The sequence below is a fragment of the Lagenorhynchus albirostris genome, chromosome 19, assembly GCF_949774975.1.
Source record: "Lagenorhynchus albirostris chromosome 19, mLagAlb1.1, whole genome shotgun sequence".
NCBI classification, from domain to species: Eukaryota; Metazoa; Chordata; class Mammalia; order Artiodactyla; family Delphinidae; genus Lagenorhynchus; species Lagenorhynchus albirostris.
The window spans coordinates 34,299,779-34,321,184 of record NC_083113.1 but is presented as its reverse complement, the minus strand read 5'-3'; the positions used below and the strand labels follow the sequence as shown (position 1 = coordinate 34,321,184).

Genomic DNA, 21,406 nt, shown 5'->3' with positions numbered 1-21,406 from the left:
AAGGGCTAATGGATTAGGGAAGGTGTGTAGAATGTTCAACTCGATGTCCAGCAAATAAAAGGCATTCAATAAATATGTTTCCTTACCTGCCACTCAGTAGGGAACTGACATTTATTGACTGGGAAGAACTACACCAATACAGTAACAATGATTATTTCTAGATGGGAGGTTATGGTTGATACAGTTTCCTTCTTCTTTATATTTTTTATTTAGGTTTTTTTTAAATTTTCTGAAATGAGAAATAAGATGATTTTTAAATCCAAAATTCTGGATGCCATTATATTAAATGTGTCATTCTAGTCTTATAGCCACCTATTCCCATCCCATGATCTGACCTTCTAGTAAAATTAATTTATTAATAAGCTTTCAAACTAAGGTTTTAGTGCTTCCCTGGTGGCGCAGTGGTTGAGAGTCCGCCTGCCGATGCAGGGGACGCGGGTTCTTGCCCCAGTTCGGGAGGGTCCCGCGTGCCGCAGAGCGTCTGGGCCTGTGAGCCATGGCCGCTGGCGCTGCGCATCCGGAGCCTGTGCTCCGCGGCAGGGGAGGCCGCAGCAGCGAGAGGCCCGCGTAACGCAAAAAAAAAACACTAAGGTTTTAGTTCTCTTTTATGGTTATTTCAAAATGTGCCAGAAACTGGCATTTTGCCAATTTTGAGGAGGTGAGGTTGGCACAAATACCAACCTTAAACTGAATATCACTTGACATGACTGTAATCTCTCAAAACATAGCAAAAAATCATATATAAATAATCCGTAAAGCATATACAATTTATTTCATCATTTTGGCCATTATTCTTAGGTAAGACTTCTTGTCGTCCGTAGCAGATACTTGTAATGAACCATTTCCCTCCCTCAGTCCACCTAATTTCAGCACTTGTATGGTAGACAGTTCCATGCATCTTTGCCGATATCCCATGGTGCCTCTCTGTACTGCTTTCTCTAACGCTGGAGAAGATGGCTTAGCCACATGCAGATGCAACCCAAAAATGTGGGCAAATCTACCCCCAGTGCAGTCCTCACACTATGGAGGGTAAAAGTCTATGGATAATTGTCCCAACTTCTTTGTCTTTCAGTGGGACAATTCTAAGCAGTAATCAGCTCATTATCACATACTTTGTTTTTCTTCCTTTCTTGTCTCTCTCTCTCTACTTTCCACACTTCTGTTTTCTGTGATCACCTTCAAATTAAATTCCCCATATCAACTCCTTGTCTTAGGGTCAGCTTTAAGTGGCAGGAGGAGGTGTGGCTGCACCCACAGTAAGATATCATAATTATAATTCATTGGTGAAAAAGAGTCTTCAAGTCACTAATGATAACAATGTCATTAATGAGAATTGCAGCTAACATTTTATTTATTAGAATGTGGTGCCCAGGGCTTTCCTGGTGGCGCAGTGCTTAAGAATCCGCCTGCCAATGCAGGGGACACAGGTTGGAGCCCTGATCTGGGAAGATCCCACATGCCACGGAGCAACTAAGCCCGTGTGCCACAACTACTGAGCCTGCACTCTACAGCCTGGGAGCCACAACTACTGAGCCCCCATGCCACAACTACTGAAGCCCACGCACCTAGAGCCCGTGCTCCGCAGCAAGAGAAGCCACCACAATGAGAAGCCCGCACTCTGCAACGAAGAGCAGACCCCGCTCACCGCAACTAGAGAAAGCCCGCGTGCAGCAACGGAGACCCAACACAGCCAAAAATCAAATAAATAAAAAATAAATTTAAAAACAAATGGATGTGGTTCCCAAATTAAACTGACTGTGTAAGCAACCTCCACATAGAATGGAACTGGAACAAAATTCCTTTCTGTCTAGATGTGCTGTTAGCACACAGAACTGTACCAGGCACTGAGACAAAATAAGTAAGTGCTTTCACAAGCCCATGGGCAAAACCTCCCCTTTTCTAACTCTTGGCCTTGAAGAATTAGGGTCATAGGAACATGATGAGTATGGAAGACTAGCATCACTCAACAGTAACTCCTCCTTATAGCCTGAGTTTTTGACAGCCTAACAACGGTACAGGAATTATGCCAGTTTTCCTGCTTAGCATGAGCTCTGCCACAGGACCAATGACATATAATCTGTATACTTGCTTTTCCTGCCACAAAGCTGTGACACATTATCAAAGCTTCACAAAGTCATTCCATCTTAGTACAACTCCGGACAACTTCTTTCCATCTTATTTCTGGGACAAGGACATTCACTGTATCCTACTTTCATTTTCTGATTATTATATTAAATGTTGACACATGTATGACAACTCAAATTCATTGATTATATGTTTTTTCTCTCTCAAAATTATTTTTAATATAATAATCTAATAAATATGAATCCCAGATTCATCACTAAATATATGACCTTGGTTAGTTAAACCTCAGTATTTTGTTCTGTAAAATACAGGTAACAGTAAAACACTGTAGATTGTTGTGAATATTGCAAAAATCCCTGTGTGTTTTGTGAAGTCCCTAGCTCAAAAACACGTCTAAATGTTAAACACTATTATTAAAATCAGATCCAATTATAATAAATGCACAATGAAAAAATACCAAGTCAGTTCTGTACTTAGAATCTGGAGACACTTTAACTAAAAGACATATAAGGTCTCTCATTCTAACCTTTTCATTTTTTATGCAATTTAACCTTCATTAAAACTATGTGTAAAGACAGGAATGTATCAAAAAAGCAAAAATGATCAAGATATCCATCTAGAGGATCTCACAATATAGAAGGAAAAACAGATACATATACAGATTTTATCATGCACTAAACATTTATGAAATGCCAGCTTTGTACTAGAATTGCACTAGGTAATACAGACACAAAGATGAATAAGATTCTATCTCCTCTGAGAGAAGCAGCTGTCCAATGAACCAACAAGAAAACTATATTGATATGATATGTATTATGTTCAAGGTAATATGAGAAGACCTTAAAAGGAATTACCAGCTCTAACAAGGGAAGTTAGAGCTGGGGGCAAATGAGTAAAGCTTTACAGTTATGACTGTTAAACTGGTATATGAAGGATGTATAGGAGTTAACAAGTAAATCAATGGGGAAAAAATGGCTCCAAGATATAGCATATACAAAAGCAAGGAATTATGGAAGAACATATTGTCTTCAGGGAACTCCAAGTAGTTAGATTAGACTGGACCCAGGAGAGATGGGGAAAGTGAGGAGGAGAGATGTAGGAAAACACTTCTCACAATGTGATTATTTTGAAATGACCATAATGGAGTTACAAGCAAAGCAGTATGAAATATTCCTGTCACATAAGGTTAGATCACTTGTCCACTTACTTCTGGCAAAACTAAAACTAGAAGCTGAGCCTCCCAACTCCAAATATGGTGCTCTATCCTATAGATCAGTGATTTAGAAAGGTGTCCCAGGACCAACAGCTTAAGCATCATATGGGAAATTGTTAGAAATGTACATTCTCGAGTCTCACCCAGACCTACTGAATCAGAAACGCCAAGGACTGGGCTCAGAAATGTGCATTTGTAAAATCCCTCCCGATGATTCACACTAAAATCTGAGAATCACTATTCTTGACCATGCTGTTGTCTTCACATTCCCAAGGAGCTGTTCGTGGAAGAAACTGAAGAAAAAGCAAAGATTGCTTCTTTTTTATCATAATCAGAAAACAGACTTATGCTCATAACAAAACTTTACCGATCAAGCACTTTGCAAAAACTGTATGGAAATGTTCTGTTTTGGCAAGTCCTTTGATGGCCAGTATCTTAGAGGGCACAACAGGTTCAGGTAGCCAGAAATACCATTTAACCCCAGATGCCATTTAGGTACCAGCTACATGGAGACCCAGGAGCAAGTGCCCACCAGTATACCTGCTGGAAGAAGTCAGAAGGGGGAAATAAAATTAAAAGGAATGGGAGGAAATGAACCACCCTTTGAACACTATGGTTATATCATTGATTTTTCTGAAATTAGAAGCATTCTGCTTCCAATCAACCTGTCTCTCTATAGCTGACATCAACCATTGAGGAGATGAAGAAGAATCTCATTTGTGTCAGTATCTGGCAAACTAATACAAGTTAATTTGTCAATTAAACTATCAGTGTAATAGGGAATGCTGCAAACTAACATTAGCAGGTTAAGAGAGGCAAGCTGTATAATTCATAAAGAAAACACCAAGTCCGCAACAGGAATTCAGATGGAACTTAAATGAAGATGAACAATGGCAAAACTAAATTAAAGACAGGGTCTGAGTGACCTCTAGTGTTATTAAGAGGAATATGAGGTAAGTATGAGAAATAGAAACTAGCCTACAGTGCAGAATCCTAGATACAAATATAACTATATATGTATATATGTGCATAACTATATATGTATAACTACACATATACATTTATGTATGTATACTTCATTTCAACATAGTCATCATATCCATTGGTTTAAAAGTCACCCAAGAAACATGTAATGTTTTACATTTCAGTTTTCGTCACTAAAATACTGACTGTTCTGACTTACTGACTCAGTATTAAAATGTCTTCATTGTATATATGCAAAAGTTTGGGATCTTAGCCTCATCATTCAAATGCCTTTGGGGAAAAAGAAATAATGCCTTGTATTAAATGTTAAATAACATTAGGTTTCCTAACTGATATTGGGAAAAGGTCAAGGGAATGCAGAGAGGCAATAAAGTCATTCCAATTTTAGAACTGTTGAGAGAGAGTGCTTACATTCAGTAGCTTCACCTTCTAACGTATGCATTGATTTTTCTAAAAGCACAGCTCTGATCACCTTCCATCAAGGTTCTTCAAAAGCCCCCGATAGTCTACCAAATTAAGAACAAATCCTTACGTGGGTCATTCAAGGTCTTCCATAATGTGACCACTCTGACCTTCATCTCTTATGAAGAAGGCATTGCCAGATGTCACAACACTTGTATTATTTCTGCACAGGCAGACTTCCCACCTACCGATGTTTTTAACTTCAAGAATTTTGTAAACCTTTGTGTAAAGATAGCCCCAAGCCTGGGAAGGGCTTGCAGTTTATTTCTAACTATCTCCTGATTTCAACTCCCATTTCCACCACTTGCTAAATGTGTAATTTTGGAAAACTTACTTAGCCCAACTTAACTCAGTTTGATCATCGCTAATACAAAGATAACGTACATCATGAATATGTTACTACAGCTACCTCTTCATGACAGAAGATAAAGAAGGGTAAGAAGAAACCAGGTCAAGTACCATCTCTGCCCTTAGCTTTGGGAGCCTGGATAAACCACTCGACTCTCTTAATTCCAGTTTCTCCATCTGTGAAACAGGTACAATAATAACCAACTTTATAATATTAAGATGAGGATTAAAATCAGATGACTTATATGCAAAAGCAGCCAGGATATCATAGGAACTCAATAAAAGCTTAACCCTGAACACTCTAGGACTACTGCCTCTACCTACCTCTTTCATCTGGAGTAGAGGCACGGATGTCAGTGATGCCATCAAGCTCTCTAATTGGGCTGGGGCCTTTGACTGCCCTGTTCCTCCTTTTCCTATTGAAAACGTAGTCAGCAAATGATTCAAGAATATGTTAATAGTAACTCTAAGGTGTGGTTATTATGAACCATCTGATAATAATAATTTACAGGATGATCCTGTAAACCAGCATCATGCAGTCAGTAAAATTATTTTAGCCCATAGACTTGTCTAAACCAGGCTCAGAATGAAAAGTTAAAATAAAGTTGTAATGTATGATTCCACTTACATGAGGTATTTAGAATAGACAAACTCATAAAAACAGAAAGTAGAATGATGATTGTCAGAGGCTGGGGCTGGGTGGGGGGTTTCTTTTTAACAGGTATAGAGTGGCAATTTTACAAAATGAAAAAGTTCTGGAGATTGGTTGCACAACAGTGTGAATATACTTACTACTACGAACTGTACACTTAAAAATGGTTAAGATGGTAATATGTGTATTTTACCATAATTTTAAATTTTTTTTTAATTTTAAAAAGCTTTTATGAGATGAAATTCATTACCCCTTAAATGCAACTTCTTCTGGCATCTCCATAAGCCACAAACACACACAGGTGAGTTTGTGTGTAAAGAGTGATCTTTGTCTAATAACCCATGATTTTACTAATTGGCCCTCAAAAGCCTAGATTATTTGAGTCCATGTTGAAGAATGATAAAAAGTACATTTTTCACCCCTCTGAATGCCACCTAACATGTAAGAAGAGGAACCGATGCTAACTCATTTGGCTAGAAATAAAAGGAGTAAAAGGACCAGCATTTACCTTCTACCTGGAGTTACTTGGGCAGAACCTGGAACAAAGCACCAGTATAAATAATTTTGAACTCCTTCCAATTATTATCAGGCTTTTGGTGATTATTAAAATGATTTCTCAACAAGAGCTACCATCAATTCCTTCCATTACCTGAAAACTTAGACCAGCAAAGAAAGAAGTCCCAAAGCCAGCTCCACACTTGTGTCCCTTCCTTCTGAATCCACTGGAAAAATCAGTAAAAATTGTAAGTCTGCACTGCTGCTTTCTCGGGTTAGAAATTCCAAATTACTTTTAAAGCCTCCTCATTAATGTGTCCCTCTAACAGCCTAACCCTCATTGTTGGCCTGATATCCAGAATGCTTAGAGCTTGATGAAAAAGGATAAAACTCAGTAGTCTTGAACGTAAGTGAGCTGAAATAACCCATCCATTTACCCCCAGATCCTCATGCTTCTCCAAGTCAGTGTACCCTATGATGCTGTCTCTGTACTTCTGGATGGATTCTAGCAATCCTAGGTGTTCTCTATCTCATGATCACAACTTTTTAGGTAGTTGTTTCAACTTTTTGTTGATGTAATATAGATATAGATATAGATATATAGATATAGATTGCATATATACACACACACATACACACACACAAGTTGATGTGCATATATATGCACAAATCATGATTGTATAAATTGATGCACTTTCACAAAGTGAACATTTCTGTATAACATCTGCTTTTGTTACATTCAAGTTATCCTGCCAAAGATAACTACTATACCAAATATGCTGACTTTTAATATCATACATTAATTTTGCCTCTTTGTGGGTGGGGCAGGACTTTATATAAATGGAATCACACAGAGGGATCTGTAAATTCGTGAGATTCATCTATTCTGCTCTATGTAGATGTAGTTTGTTCCCTTTCACTACCGTGTAAGGCAAATGTAACATGACTTATTTGTCCATTTTACTACAGATGACGCTTCCCATTTATTTGAAATTATCCCATCATATTTGGGTCTGTGAATGCACACCTCAAATCCCTGTATTTTAAGTTTCTAGTAATGTTCTAATGACCATCTGACAGCAACCACAGAGCTGCCTTGTCATCCTCTGTCCAAGTCAGTAATTCCCAAATTCCATCTCTAAGGTTCAACCAAAAACTGCCCTGCATGAAAAATCAAGAAACTCATTTTCCCTGAGAACAATACAACCTTTCTATATTTGTAGATTTTCTGTTATTGCTTTAGGAATTATTTTTTTAAACACTATGTTCTATCTACTTCAGTTCCGTTCAACAAGTTTTATTAGAATTTCATCTATGTGCCAAGCACTGTGCTCCTTATGGGACTACAAAATAAGGTAACATACAGTCTTGAATTTGGGGGAGCTCAGAGCCTACTGGAAAGAAAGATGATATTATATATGGGACTGCCCCCCACCCCAGAAGTGAATGTGCTGTTCAAATTTCTCACCAATGCTGTTCTAACTCCAGGGAAGAATAAAGTCATGACCCTAGGGCTGGGGGCTCTCAGGAAAGCCTTAAGTAGTTCACCCCAAGTGTGACATATCCTTGAAATGTTGTTCATCAGTAAAGGTATGCTTAATAAAATGATCATGCCTGCTTTAATATCAAAATATTTCCCTTCACAACTGTCAGTTAAAATAGACACTCCAGGACAATGTGCCCTGTTTAACACTTGAATTTTAGCACTCCTGTAAACCACTAATATATTAAACCACTGTAGATATCACCACCGAAGTTTGAAAAGGACAAATCTGAACAACCTGTAAAAGTTTACCACATAATAAAAGGATATGAGGCAGCTCCATCAATCTTGTGGATGATCCACAAACATCTAGCCATATTGTATTTTGATATATACTAATTGGTTTGCTCTGCTTTTCCCAGGAGATAAATAATTCTTCATATATTTTATCCATTTTAAACAACCATGCATTTCATAATAAGAATCGGAGGCTTTAAACCACAAACCCTCAGTAAAACATAGGCTGAAATTCTAGTGTCACTCATACAGTTAATAACCAAAAAAGTAATACTCATCATTTTCCTAACTGTTTGAAAGTAGAAATTGACTCCTGGGAATGCAGAGAAGCCAATTTGCAATGAGCGGCTTTCATTTCCTACTCAATTCAAATCGTCATAAAATTGTTTGAAGTCTTGGCACAAGTAGTGGCATTCCAATGTAACCTATAAGGGGCTCTTTGGGGAGGGACAGTTATATGTAAAATACACTCTGCATAGCAATCAAAACAGTCAGTGGACTTTGAGTGCTAAAATAGGACATCTTTCTAACCACAAAGAAGAAAAATGAAAACGGTGGCACAAGATGATTAGAACTAAGGGTGAGAATCCTTTGGGCGCTCTTATTTTGGCTTGCTGTGTCTTTTCTGTGCAAAGGGAGACGTGATATCTTTCATTCATTCATACACACATCCTGGAACTCAGGAAGTCCAAGGGGATGTACAACTAGGAGCCCTCAGAATACAGATGGGGATTAAAGCCTCGGAACTGAACAACATCACCTAGGCTAAAGAAGAGAAGAAAAGATGTATGAGGTCTGATCCCTAGTCTGATCCAATATAGAGGTAAGAAAGAGGAGGGCAGGCTGGAGAGAACCTTAGAAGAAGCAACCTATGATGTAGGAGGAAAAACAGGAGTGTGGAATGTCTTCAAATTATATGGGGGTGGACAGGTGGTCAACAAGGTAGGAATACTCAACCGTTCCAAAGACTCTCAAAGGCCAAATGAGATGAGGTTTGACAAGGGACCAACGGAATCAGCAAGCTAAAGGCACCAGTAACCATAAGAAGCGTGGTTTCAGGAAGTAGGGAGGGCAAAAATGGATTGAGGAGGGCTTCCCTGGTGGCGCAGTGGTTGAGAGTCCGCCTGCCGATGCAGGGGATGCAGGTTCGTGCCCCAGTCCGGGAGGATCCCGTGTGCCGCGGAGCAGCTAAGCCCGTGGGCCGTCGCCGCTGGGCCTGCGTGTCCGGAGCCTGTGCCCCACAGTGGGAGAGGCCGCAGCAGTGAGAGGGCCGCGTACCGCAAAAAAAAAAAAAAAAAAATGGATTGAGGACAGGATACACAGTGAAGATTAAGTAAACAGAGAATAGAGACAACACTTTTGAGGAGTTTGCTATAAAGAAAAGTGCACAAAGTTTATAGTATCAGGAGCAGCACTTTTTAAAGATGAGCTACGATAGATTAGGCCATGTGTCTATGCTGACTGGAAAAATCTAGCAAAAAGAGGTTAAGTGATGATTCGGAAGAGAAAGGGCTAAGTGCAGGCTTGAAGCTCTTGAGCAGGTTACAGGTATGAGATCTCGTTTACAGAGTGTGTAGGGAGGGGAAATTAGATAAGAGCTCGACACTTCCTCCTCTATGAAAGGGAGATGAGCAGAAGGTGTCAGCATTAGACAGATTTGTCATGGGGAAGCTGTAACAACTTTCTTCTGATTGCTTCAGTTCGCTTCAGTGAAATAAAAAGGGAGGTCACAAGCTAAGAAAGGAGAAAGGACAGGTGTTGAAAAATTAAGGAGAAAAGGGTATAGAGGTAATCATTTGGATAACCTGGTTTTTATTCCAAAACCTGCTACTCCAAGCTATGTGCCTTAAATAATTAAATTAACCTCTCTGATTCCCAGCTTCTTCATCTATAAAATAAGGATGATGGTTTTATCATGAGGTTAATCCAGCATCTCAGAGTGACTTTTATTTGGCTTGAGTTTCTTTCTTATAAAAGTAATCATCACAGATCTTCCAAAATGATATCCTGAAACCAATTATCACATGAGTTTATATTTAATAAGAATACACACATGCATGTAATAGATGGCGTGAAAAGGGCTCTGGGGCATACCTACAACAACTAGTCTTGGATTTAGATTGACTCAAAATATTCTACAACCAGAAAAGCAACAAGTAAATCATGATACAGAAGACAGTGCAAAGAAGCTGGATCTACTCCTAGGTGAAACACTCATTTGCTGTGTGCCATGGATATCACCTAACTTTTCTAAGCAGATATTTCCAATCTGTAAAATGAAGCCCTTGGACTTAACGATCTGTTTCCTTCCAGCTCTAAAATTCTGTAGACATATGAATAACTCCATTTATACATAGTTGCCCCTTGTCTACTCCATGTATAGCTTTGAATTGTTTATATTTATAGCTAGACCCCCTCTTTCTTTCTTTTTTTTTAACATCTTTATTGGAGTATAATTGCTTCACAATGTTATGCTAGTTTCCGCTGCACAACAAAATGAATCGGCCATATGCGTACATATATCCCCATATTCCCTCCCTATTGCATCTCCCTCCCACCCTCCCTATCTCACCCCTCTAGGCTTTCACAGAGCACCGAGCTGATCTCCCTGTGCTATGCAGCTGCTTCCCACTAGCTATCTATTTTATATTTGGTAGTGTATATATGTCCATGCCACTCTCTCACTTCATCCCAGCTTACCCTTCCCCCTCTCCATGTCCTCAAGTCTATACTCTACGTCTGCATCTTTATTGCTGTCCTGTCCCTAGGTTCATCAGAACCTTTTTTTTTTTTAGATTCCATGTATATGTGTTACCATATGGTATTTGTTTTTCTCTTTCTGACTTACTTCACTCTGTATGACAGATTCTAGGTCCATCCACCTCACTACAAATAACTCAATTTCATTTCTTTTTATGGCTGAATAATATTCCATTGTATATATGTGCCACATCTCTATCCATTCATCTGTCGATGGAAACTTAGGTTGCTTCCATGTCCTGGCTATTGCAAATAGTGCTGCAATGAACACTGTGGTACATGACTCTTTTTGAATTATGGTTTTCTCAGGGTATATGCCCAGTAGTGGGATTGCTGGGTCATATGGTAGTTCTATTTTTAATTTTTTAAGGAACCTCCACAGTTCTCCACAGTGGCTGTATCAATTTACATTCCCACCAACAGTGCAAGAGGGTTCCCTTTTCTCCACACCCTCTCCAGCATTTATTGTTTGTAGATTTTTTGATGATGGCCATTCTGACCGGTGTGAGGTGATACCTCATTGTAGTTTTGATTTGCATTTCTCTAATGATTATTGATGTTGAGCATCCTTTCATGTGTTTGTTGGCAACCTGCATATATTCTTTGGAGAAATATCTATTTAGGTCTTCTGCCCATTTTTGGATTGGGTTTTTTGATATTGAGCTGCATGAGCTGCTTGTATATTTTAGAGATTAATCCTCTGTCAGTTGCTTCATTTGCAAATATTTCCTCCCATTCTGAGGGTTGTCTTTTCATCTTGTTTATGGTTTCCTTTGCTGTGCAAAAGCTTTTAAGTTTCATTAGGTCCCATCTGTTTATTTTTATTTCCATTTCTCTATGAGGTGGGTCAAAAAGGATCTTGCGGTGATTTATGTCATAGTGTGTGTTCTGCCTATGTTTCCCTCTAAGAGTTTTATAGTGACTGGCCTTACATTTAGGTCTTTAATCTATTTTGAGTTTATTTTCATGTATGGTGTTAGGAAGTGTTCTAATTTCATTCTTTTATATGTAGCTGTCCAGTTTTCCTAACACCACTTATTGAAGAGGCTGTCTTTTCTCCATTGTATACTCTTGCCTCCTTTATCAAAGATAAGGTAACCATATGTGCATGGGTTTATCTCTGGGCTTTCTATCCTGTTCCACTGATCTATATTTCTGTTTTTGTGCCCCTACCATACTTTCTTGATTACTGTAGCTTTGTAGTATAGTCTGAAGTCAGGGCACCTGATTCCTGCAGCTCCATTTTTCTTTCTCAAGATTGCTTTGGCAATTTGGGGGCTTTTGTGTTTCCATACAAATTGTGAAAATTTTTCTTCTAGTTCTGTGAAAAATGCCATTGGTAGTTTGATAGGGATTGCACTGAATCTGTAGATTACTTTGGGTAGCATAGTCATTTTCACAATGTTGATTCTTCCAAGCCAAGAACACGGTATATCTCTCCATCTATCTGTATAATCTTTAATTTCTTTCATCAGTGTATTACAGTTTTCTGCATACAGGTTTTTTGTCTCCTTAGGTAGGTTTATTCTTAGGTATTTTATTCTTTTTGTTGCAATGGGACAACATGGGAGTGTTTCCTTAATTTCTCTTTCAGTTTTTTCATCATTAGTGTGTAGGAATGCAAGAGATTTCTGTACATTAATTTTGTATCCTTCTACTCTACCAAATTCATTGATTAGCTCTAGTAGTTTTCTGGTAGCATCTTTAGGCTTCTCTATGTATAGTATCATGTCATCTGCTAAGAGTGACAGTTTTACTTCTTCTTTTCCAATTTGGATTCCTTTTATTTCTTTTTCTTCTCTGATTGCTGTGGCTAGGACTTCCAAAACTATGTTGAATAATAGTGGTGAGGGTGGGCAACCTTGTCTTGTTCCTGATCTTAGACCCCCTCTTTCTTTAAAGTGACAACACAGTATCTTCTTTAGTATCACAGTACACTAGATCTTTAAGGTAAATGTTAAACATTCTAATAAACTAAACTTTTGAATGACTGTATCATGTGTATGGCCATAAATAGCAAATTATATCAAGACATTACATTTTTTATTGAAGTATGGTTGATTTACAATGTTGTGTTAATTTCTGCTGTACAGCCAAGTGACTCAGTTATACATATATATACATTCTTTTTTATATTCTTTTCCATTATGGTTTATGCCAGGACCTTGTTGTCCATCCATTCTATATGTAATAGTTTGCATCTACTAACCCCAAACTCCCAGTCCATCCCTCCCCCACCCCCCCAAGACATTATATTCTAAATAAACACTGTAGGGTCTTAGGGGAATACACAAATATATTTTTTGGCAAAATGCTTAAAATCAACACATAATCTTTACAAATCAGTGTTAAGTTTGACTTGACAAAGACAGATAAGAGGATGTGTTATTTTTATCATTTAATTTTTTTAATGGAATATTATTAATTTATCCTTCAGTGACAAGTTCACAGGTTTAAAAAAAGAACTTGAATACCAAAGTTTTTTAAATGGCACAATCATATGTATAGTCATGCATTTTTAGTTATCTGAAATGAGTCTTGGTTCCAGTAAGCTCAATGATAAGATAAGCATTACCATGGCTGATTCTGTCACTTAGAATGGACTCCAATTATGGGATTTGTATAATGATGAAGATTATGGTCAACATGTTTTGACTAACCAAATTTCCAAATCCCTTCAACTGCCCCTGTAGCAATGAACAAAGGATTGCCATTTCATTTAAGCAATTGTCCTAACCATCTCATACAACAGCAATGAATTTAAAACTTGGATAATACTTCCATCACAGTGGTGATCGTTTTGTAATAATACAGAAATATCAAAACACTATGTGTGCAGCAGTAACTAACATGATGTTGTAGGTCAATTATACTTCAAAAAACAAATAAACAAATTCACAGAAAGAGAGATCAGACTTGTGGTAACCAGAGGCAAGGGGTAGGGGGTGGGGGAATGGATGAAGGTGGTCAAAAGGTACAAACTTCCAATTATAAGATAAATAAGTCCTAGGGATGTGATGTACAACATGATTAATATAATTAACCCTGCTGTATGTTATATACGAAAGTTGGCAAGAGAGTAAATCCTAACAGTTCTCATCACAAGGAAAAAGTTTTTTTTTCTTTTATTTTGTATCTGTATGAGATGATGGATGTTCACTAAATTTATTATGGTAATCATTTCCTGATGTATGTAAGTCAAATCATTATGCTACACACCTTAAACTTACACGGTGCTGTCAATTATATCTCAATAAAACTGGAAGAAAAAAATACTTCCATCACAAAGATTTCCAAGGTTTCTTTATTTTCTGTGCCTCTCCTTTTGGTATGTCTATAAACTTCACTGAAACAAACTTTCTAAAAACTTCAAATGACCCTTTCCTTGTGGTAGGGCTGCCAGATTTAGCAAATAAAAATGCAGAATGCTGGCTTAAAATTGAATTTCAGATAAATAACAAATAAGTTTTTAGTATAAGTATGTCCTAAATATTGCACTAAAAAATTACTTGTGTTTTATCTGAAATTCAAATTTAACAGAGCATCCTGTCTTTTATCTGACCACTCTGCCTCTTTGCCCACCTTAGCCATTCGGTAGGATCCAGGAAGGACACTGAGCTCATGGTGATGGTGATGATGGTGATAACATCTGACTTTTATAAAGGGTTAATTAAGGGCCAAAAATAGCAAGCTTTTCTGATTGTATAATTTGGTATGATTTGCTTAAATTAATCAAAATGAAACATTAATCTATTTTGTGCTTAATTGTCTGAAAATTCATGCATTCATTATTCATTGAGGTCCTACATTTTGCCAAACTCTTATCAAGCACTGGGGAAATGGCAGTGAACAAAACAGAGTGGTGTTTCCCTCTTGGAGCCTGAGCAAGTAGGAAAAAGGCATCCAATAATAGGTTCAGGGATACACAACCATGGAGGAGAGGTGCAGCAAAGAAAAATAACGGGTGTCATGAGAGAGCAAACAAGGGGAACCTACCTTACCTAGGAGTATAGCTGGGTGTAGAGAAAGCCTTTCCAATTCTGAGACCTGGAGTCTGAGTAGGCATGGGCCAGCATTGAGGGAAGAGTAGGAGAATTTGGCAAGTTAAAGGGACTGGAAAAGGCCAGTGTGGGTAGAATATGGTAAGCAAGTTGGCAAGGACAGAAAATGAGTCTGTAGAAATAGATGGGGGCCACCACGTGGAGTCCTCTGAGTCATGTTAGGATGTGGGATTTTTTTAATGGCATGAAGAAGCCCTTGGAGGCTTTTCAGCAGTATGGTGACATGATCGAAATTGCCTATTAAAATGCTCTACCTAGCAGTTAGGTGGGAAATCATACAGAAGGGAAAACTAGTACCACTGGGGAGACAGACCATTGAAGGAGAGGAGGCATAAAATAAGGGTGTCTTTAGCTGGTGTGGTGATAGTGAGATAGAGAAATATTTTGGAGCTAGAAATGACAGGATTTGTCACTGGATATAACTAAGGAGTGAAAAAATATGAGATGTCAGATGGCTTGATTAGAGTATGAGACTAGAATGCGGGGAAGGATGGATATGCCACTTCCAAAAAAGGGCAATTTGGGGTAGATTAGAGTGCATCAGGGAGGGAAAGAGGCAATCTAATTTTGGCCCTGTTAAATTTGAAATGCCTAGTCCCAGCCCTTTGTATCACCATAATGTGAATCTGGAAATAAAGAGACCGGCATCGTTAGCATTGCTTGTGGAATTAAAGTGTTCTCTATTCAGGAATGTTTTACTTCATGGTCCAAATACAAATGAAGAGGACATGTTACTTATCCAGGACAGAACCTAAAAAGTTTGGGTTAAGTGATGACTTGTAGAACTGGAACCAATTAAACACTGAGATTTGAAAGAAGGTATTGTAATATTGCTCATAAAATGCAAACAGACTCTATCACAGAAGAGATTTGTCTCCACTAAAGAGAGAAAAAGATTCAAATAAAGGAAGTCTTCATATACTATTCACTGACTTTCTTCTTGACAATTTGACAGACAAGATACAAATAGTTCGCTTTTGTAACTGACTCTAACAACGGCAACCAATGATCTGGCTGACTGATTAAAACTGTTAATTAAACAAAGTAAATGGGTTTTCCACCTCATCCTCAGCACTTCCCATCAAATCAACTGTATGAACATGTACATGACTTGTGACCTCATTTTATTCTACATAGAAAAGTTTGAGAAAGAAAAGTGAGTTAAATTCTCTTACATTTTCCCCTTCACATATGTCCTGAGATGGGATGATAATCCCATCTAGAGTTTATCACAGAAAAGTTTTCAACAGGACAGAATTAAATGAAACTGAGCATTAGAGAGAAATGGTTGAAAACAGGACAAGGATACATTTATATAATTTCTATATGTGTTGTTGGTCCAGTGTGGTGTGGTATGAATAGACCTTATTGATAAATTAGATATTTATGTATGTGAATATACATGTAGAAATTAAAGCAGAGCGGGACTTCCCCGGTGATCCAGGGGCTAAGACTCCATACGCCCAACGCAGGGGGCCCGGGTTCGATCCCTGCTGGGGGAACTAGATCCAGCATGCCACAACTAAAGATCCCACGGGCTGCAACTAAGACCCGGCACAACCAAATAAATAAATAGATATTAAAAAAAAAAAAAAAGAAATGAGGGCAGAATTTTGGGAAAATACACCCATTATGAAATGAACAAAATGTATCTCACTTTTTAATATTCTCACGTGCAGCACATAAATGCACACAGTGCTTTTTAACATAACTGTTCCACATGGAAATATTTTAAAACTCTGAAAGTACATTTGACAATGTCTTTATAGAGAGCAGCATGTTCGGTCTGTTCTTTGAAATGAAAAGTGTCAACCATCACTGCAGTTCTTAGAACTGAGATGTTAAAAGTCTGTGGTGTCAAGAATGGGTTCATTGTGGGCTGCTGATAATACAGACTCCTACAAATGTTCCATTGTACTTCTGAGCCATGCTAATGATCCGTGCCTAATGGATTATGAAGAGCGTTTTGAAGCCACCTTTTCCCTGATCATCATCAACTCTCAATACCTTGTCAAAAAGCACCAGTGGTTGTCATGATGACATCCCACGAGTGTCCCTTCCCCAATGCAGCCATCAAATGCATTTGAAGGCTTTGGGAAACAGGCAGCAAAATTCAAGGGGAGTTCAATAGTGCATATCTGAGCTTTCAAAAACATTAAATCTGAAATAATATTTGAGACATGGGCCTTTCACAGTGGAAAAAGTGAGCTATTGCTATGTGGGAATTCCATTTTTATCCAACTGCGAGAAAATAATACCTTATAGTTACAGAGCACTTTTTAAGTTACATGTTGTACATTTTTATCTCATTTACTAACACAAAGTTCCTGTCAGTACCATTATCATTCTCATTTTATAGATGAGGCCCTCAGAGATCTCAAGAAACATGCTTAAGAAACATTCCTCATTTGGTAAGTGGTAAAATGGTGATTCAAACTCAGTTCTCTATGATTCCAGAGTGTGAGCTTGTAAGCACCCTCCTAGGTCCCCAATTATTGTGCCATGATATGGAAATCTATGAACTCAGCAAATTTTCCAAAAGCCCAATAGAAATCAAACATTTACTTATCAAGAAAGTCCCAGGTTTACTTAAAAAAAAAAAACTTTTTTTTTTAGCTTTTAAGATAGAATTAGGGGGCTTCCCCGGTGGCTCAGTGGTTAAGAATCCACCTACCAGTGCAGGGGACACCGGTTCGAGCCCTGGGCCAGGAAGATACCACATGCCACGGAGCAGCTGGGCCTGTGTGCCACAACTACTGAGCCTGAGCTCTAGAGTCCACGAGCCACAACTACTGAAGCCTGCATGCCACAGCTACTGAAGCCCGTGCACCTAGAGCCCATGCTCCGCAACAAGAGAGGCCACTGCGATGAGAGGCCTGTGCACCGCAACGAATAGTAGCCCCTGATCGCTGTGACTAGAGAAAGCCCTCGTGCAGCAACGAAGATCCCACGCGGCCAAAAATAAATAAATATTTTTTTAAGTAATAAAAGTTTAAAAAAAGATAGAATTAGGAAGAGAGAAAATTTGGAGTTGAAAGAATAAGGTTCACATCCAGCTCTGTCATTTGTGTCCTATGTGACACTGCACAAGTTACTTAATGCTACAGTGTTATTATGATAAACTCAGTGAAGTGAATGATATTATACCCATTTCTCAGATGAACATACTGGTTAAATTCAATCCTGAGGGGCTTCCCTGGTGGCGCAACGGTTAAGAATTCGCCTGCCAATGCAAGGGACACGGGTTCGAGCCCTCATCTGGGAAGATCCCACATGCTGCGGAGCAACTAAGCCTGTGCGCCACAACTACTGAGCCTGTGCTCTAGAGCCCGTGAGCCACAACTACTGAGCCTGTGCTCTAGAGCCCTCATGCCACCACCACTGAAGCCTGCGCGCCTACAGCCCGTACTTTGCAACAACAGAAGCCACCACAATGAGAAGAGTAGTCCCTGCTCACTGCAACTAGAGAAAGCCTGTGAGCACCAAGGAAGACCCAACACAGCCAAAAATAAATAAATAAATTTATTAAAAAAAAAATTCAACTCTGAGTGTGGCTATATCCCAAATTACTGATCTCTTTATTTAGAAGGACTGAAAAACTATGTGATGCCAAATTGCACTTAGTCTTATCTTGGTCACAAGGTTGAATATGCCAGAATTTGGGGACTATACTGATACGAGTTTACTGTGTAATTGTCTTGGAAGGACCCCAGGTCCAGATCACACCCCCGTAGGTGAGAGTAGAGTTTTCCTAAAGTGAAACGATATTTTAGCTGTCAGCCATCCTGGAAAGAGATCCTTTGGAGGCAATAAAAAAAGGACTTGGGAGAACCCCATGAAAGAGGGGAAATTATATCTCTTTCCTTCAATCTAAGGACCCAGTTCAGTTCACCGGATGTTTGGTCACATTGACACGGTTCCAGAAAAAAGCAGGAAGCCAATCTGAGGGAAAGACCTAGGGATGGAGCACAGCTGTAAATCACTGCATGTTGGACTTCTCTTTTCCTGTTACCAACCTTCAGTGAAATCTCTGCTACGATCTAGGACAAAGGTCTGCAAACACTTTCTATAAAGGGCCAGAGAGTGAATACTGTAGGCTTTGTGGGCTATACTGTCTCATGGCAACCACTTAACTCCTGACATTTTAGCTCAAAAGCTGCCCTAGGGCTTCCCTGCTGGCGCAGTGGTTGAGAGTCCGCCTGCCGATGCAGGGGACACGGGTTCGTGCCCCGATCTGGGAAGATCCCACATGCCGCGCAGCGGCTGGGCCTGTGAGCCATGGCCGCTGAGCCTGCGCATCCGGAGCCTGTGCTCCGCAACAGGAGAGACCACAACAGTGAGAGGCCCGCGTACGGGGGCGGGGGGGCGGGGGGGGGAGAAGCTGCCCTAAATATGTAAACGAGTGAGCGTGGCTGTGTTTCGATAAAACGTTATGTACATTGAAATTCTAATTTAATATAATTATCACATGTAATGAAATATTATACTTTTGATTTTTTGTCAACTATTTAAAAATGTAAAATACATTCTTAGCTCACAATCCATACAAAAACAGGCAACAGGCCAGATTTGAACCAGGGGTTGGAATTTGCCCCCTGCTCTAGGAAATTAAACAGGAGAGCCTATCCTCCTGGAAGTAAGGCAGTAAAAGAGAAAGAAATGTGCCCTTCTCTGAGGACTCGAGGCTGGAAACTAATGCTACCGTCACCATCCAAGACAGTCACATTCTATGCTGACTTCCTCCTACTTAACTAAGCCCATGGCTGCTGAATTTTAGGATGTCAATATAAGGGCAACACTGTCCTCCAAACTACTAGAAATTGATTATGGATACAAATCACCAGTGATCCTCCTGGTACCTAGAACATACTTTGACAATACTTGATTCCCTCCCTCCTTCCTTCCTTTTGCTGATTTTAGCTTCGTAACCTTGGTGTGAAATATGCTTAATTCACATCTAAACTGTTGAGTTTGTTTTTTCTAATTCTGACTAATAGAAATATAGGAAAGCCAAATCCTTATTACTTAAAACATACAGTTATTATTGTTTAATATTCTTATTTTTTGAGAGGTTAAATTGTTCAAGATCTGTAGACAAGGGACAAAAAAAAATAAGACCATATACAAAAGATACTTTGGTGGTGGTCTCCACCACTTCCCCTACATAAAAACTGCATCATGTGTCTTTTTCTCCACATTCTGCATATACACGCACACACATAAGCACATGTGCCTTTCTCCAGCCTTTACATTTATGCACACTTTAAAACAACAATTTTCATCAACTTCATTCATCTTTTGGATTAGCCAAAGGACAGCCTTGTAGACATTAATGCAGCATAGAAAATCAATACATCACAATTAGTAAAGGCCAATTGGAAAGGCTCCTGGCTTTTATTTTGCTTTATTTTTATTCATACACATTCAGTTTATTTGAACAGAAGACAGTTTTGCTATTCATGCCATCAGCCAGAATTCTTGAACCAATGAAGCCAGTGGACACTAATGAAAAAGGATTTTTCATGTCTGTTGCATCTGACTCAACACCAAGTTGCTTAATGAATTACATTTGGGTTTCACCTAGAGTTGATTAAATATTTAACATTTGGAGCAAAAATACAGCTGCATTCAGTAGGTTAAGGGTGAGCCACAAAATGGCTTCTGATAACCAATTCTAGAAGTGCATTATAGGAAACACTATTAAAAATTATCTAACCCAATAAACCAATATTTTAGACTAGAAATAACTGAGGCCCAAGAGATTCAGGTGGCATGGTTGAAGTCATCCAGCTAGATTGTAATCCGGCATTCCTTTTAGCTGGATATTAGACTCATTCTGAGAAGCAGAAAATGGGACTTGTTTCTTTTAGGACGGTCAAATCCTAGTATTCAGAGATTGGCCCTCTTTTTGAACAGGTGTAGACTGCACCTGACCTCAGGCTACACGTGTTTCTGACAATTCCAAATGAAGTGTCTGCTCTAAGGGAAAGATCTAGATTTTAGCTGCTGCCCTCAGTGGTGCAGGGTTAAGTGCCAACACTTAACCCTGCACCACTTTTTGAGTGGTTTGAGTGGTTTGAGTGCAGGACTTATTCTTGAAGTTGCCAGCTTCAGCTAATTGCAGATGTAAAAGATAAGACACCAATTTCAAAAAGAAGAGCACATTGCAATGAGACCAAAAAATGTGTTCACTGTGCTCCTTCCCTATCTAAGGACAATTGACCGCACTAGAGGAGACTGATAAAATTTAATGGTCTTTTTTTTTAAGTTATTTCTAATTTAAATGTGATTTAAGAAAATTAATACCCAAGTCTGATTCAGAAGTCATTTGGGGCAGCTAAATTACAAGGCTCCTTAGAGGAAGAGTTTTTTCCATTCAATTAATGAACAAATTTTTAGGTATTATTAAGGTATGATTGATACAATAAACAGCACATATTTAAGGGGTACAACTTGACCAGTGTTGAAATATGCATACACTCATGTAACTATCATCACAGTCAACATAATAAACAATTCCATAATGCCCAATAGTTTACTGGACATGTCTGAAATCTACTCTCCAG

At 38.8% G+C, this 21,406-nt stretch overlaps 1 long non-coding RNA gene across 3 annotated transcripts in view; it reads right to left on the bottom strand.

Annotated features, from left to right (window-relative positions):
* LOC132510275 (uncharacterized) overlaps positions 1–21,406 on the bottom strand; it is a 119,334-nt gene that overhangs the window by 38,023 nt on the left and 59,905 nt on the right. The window lies entirely within an intron of this gene.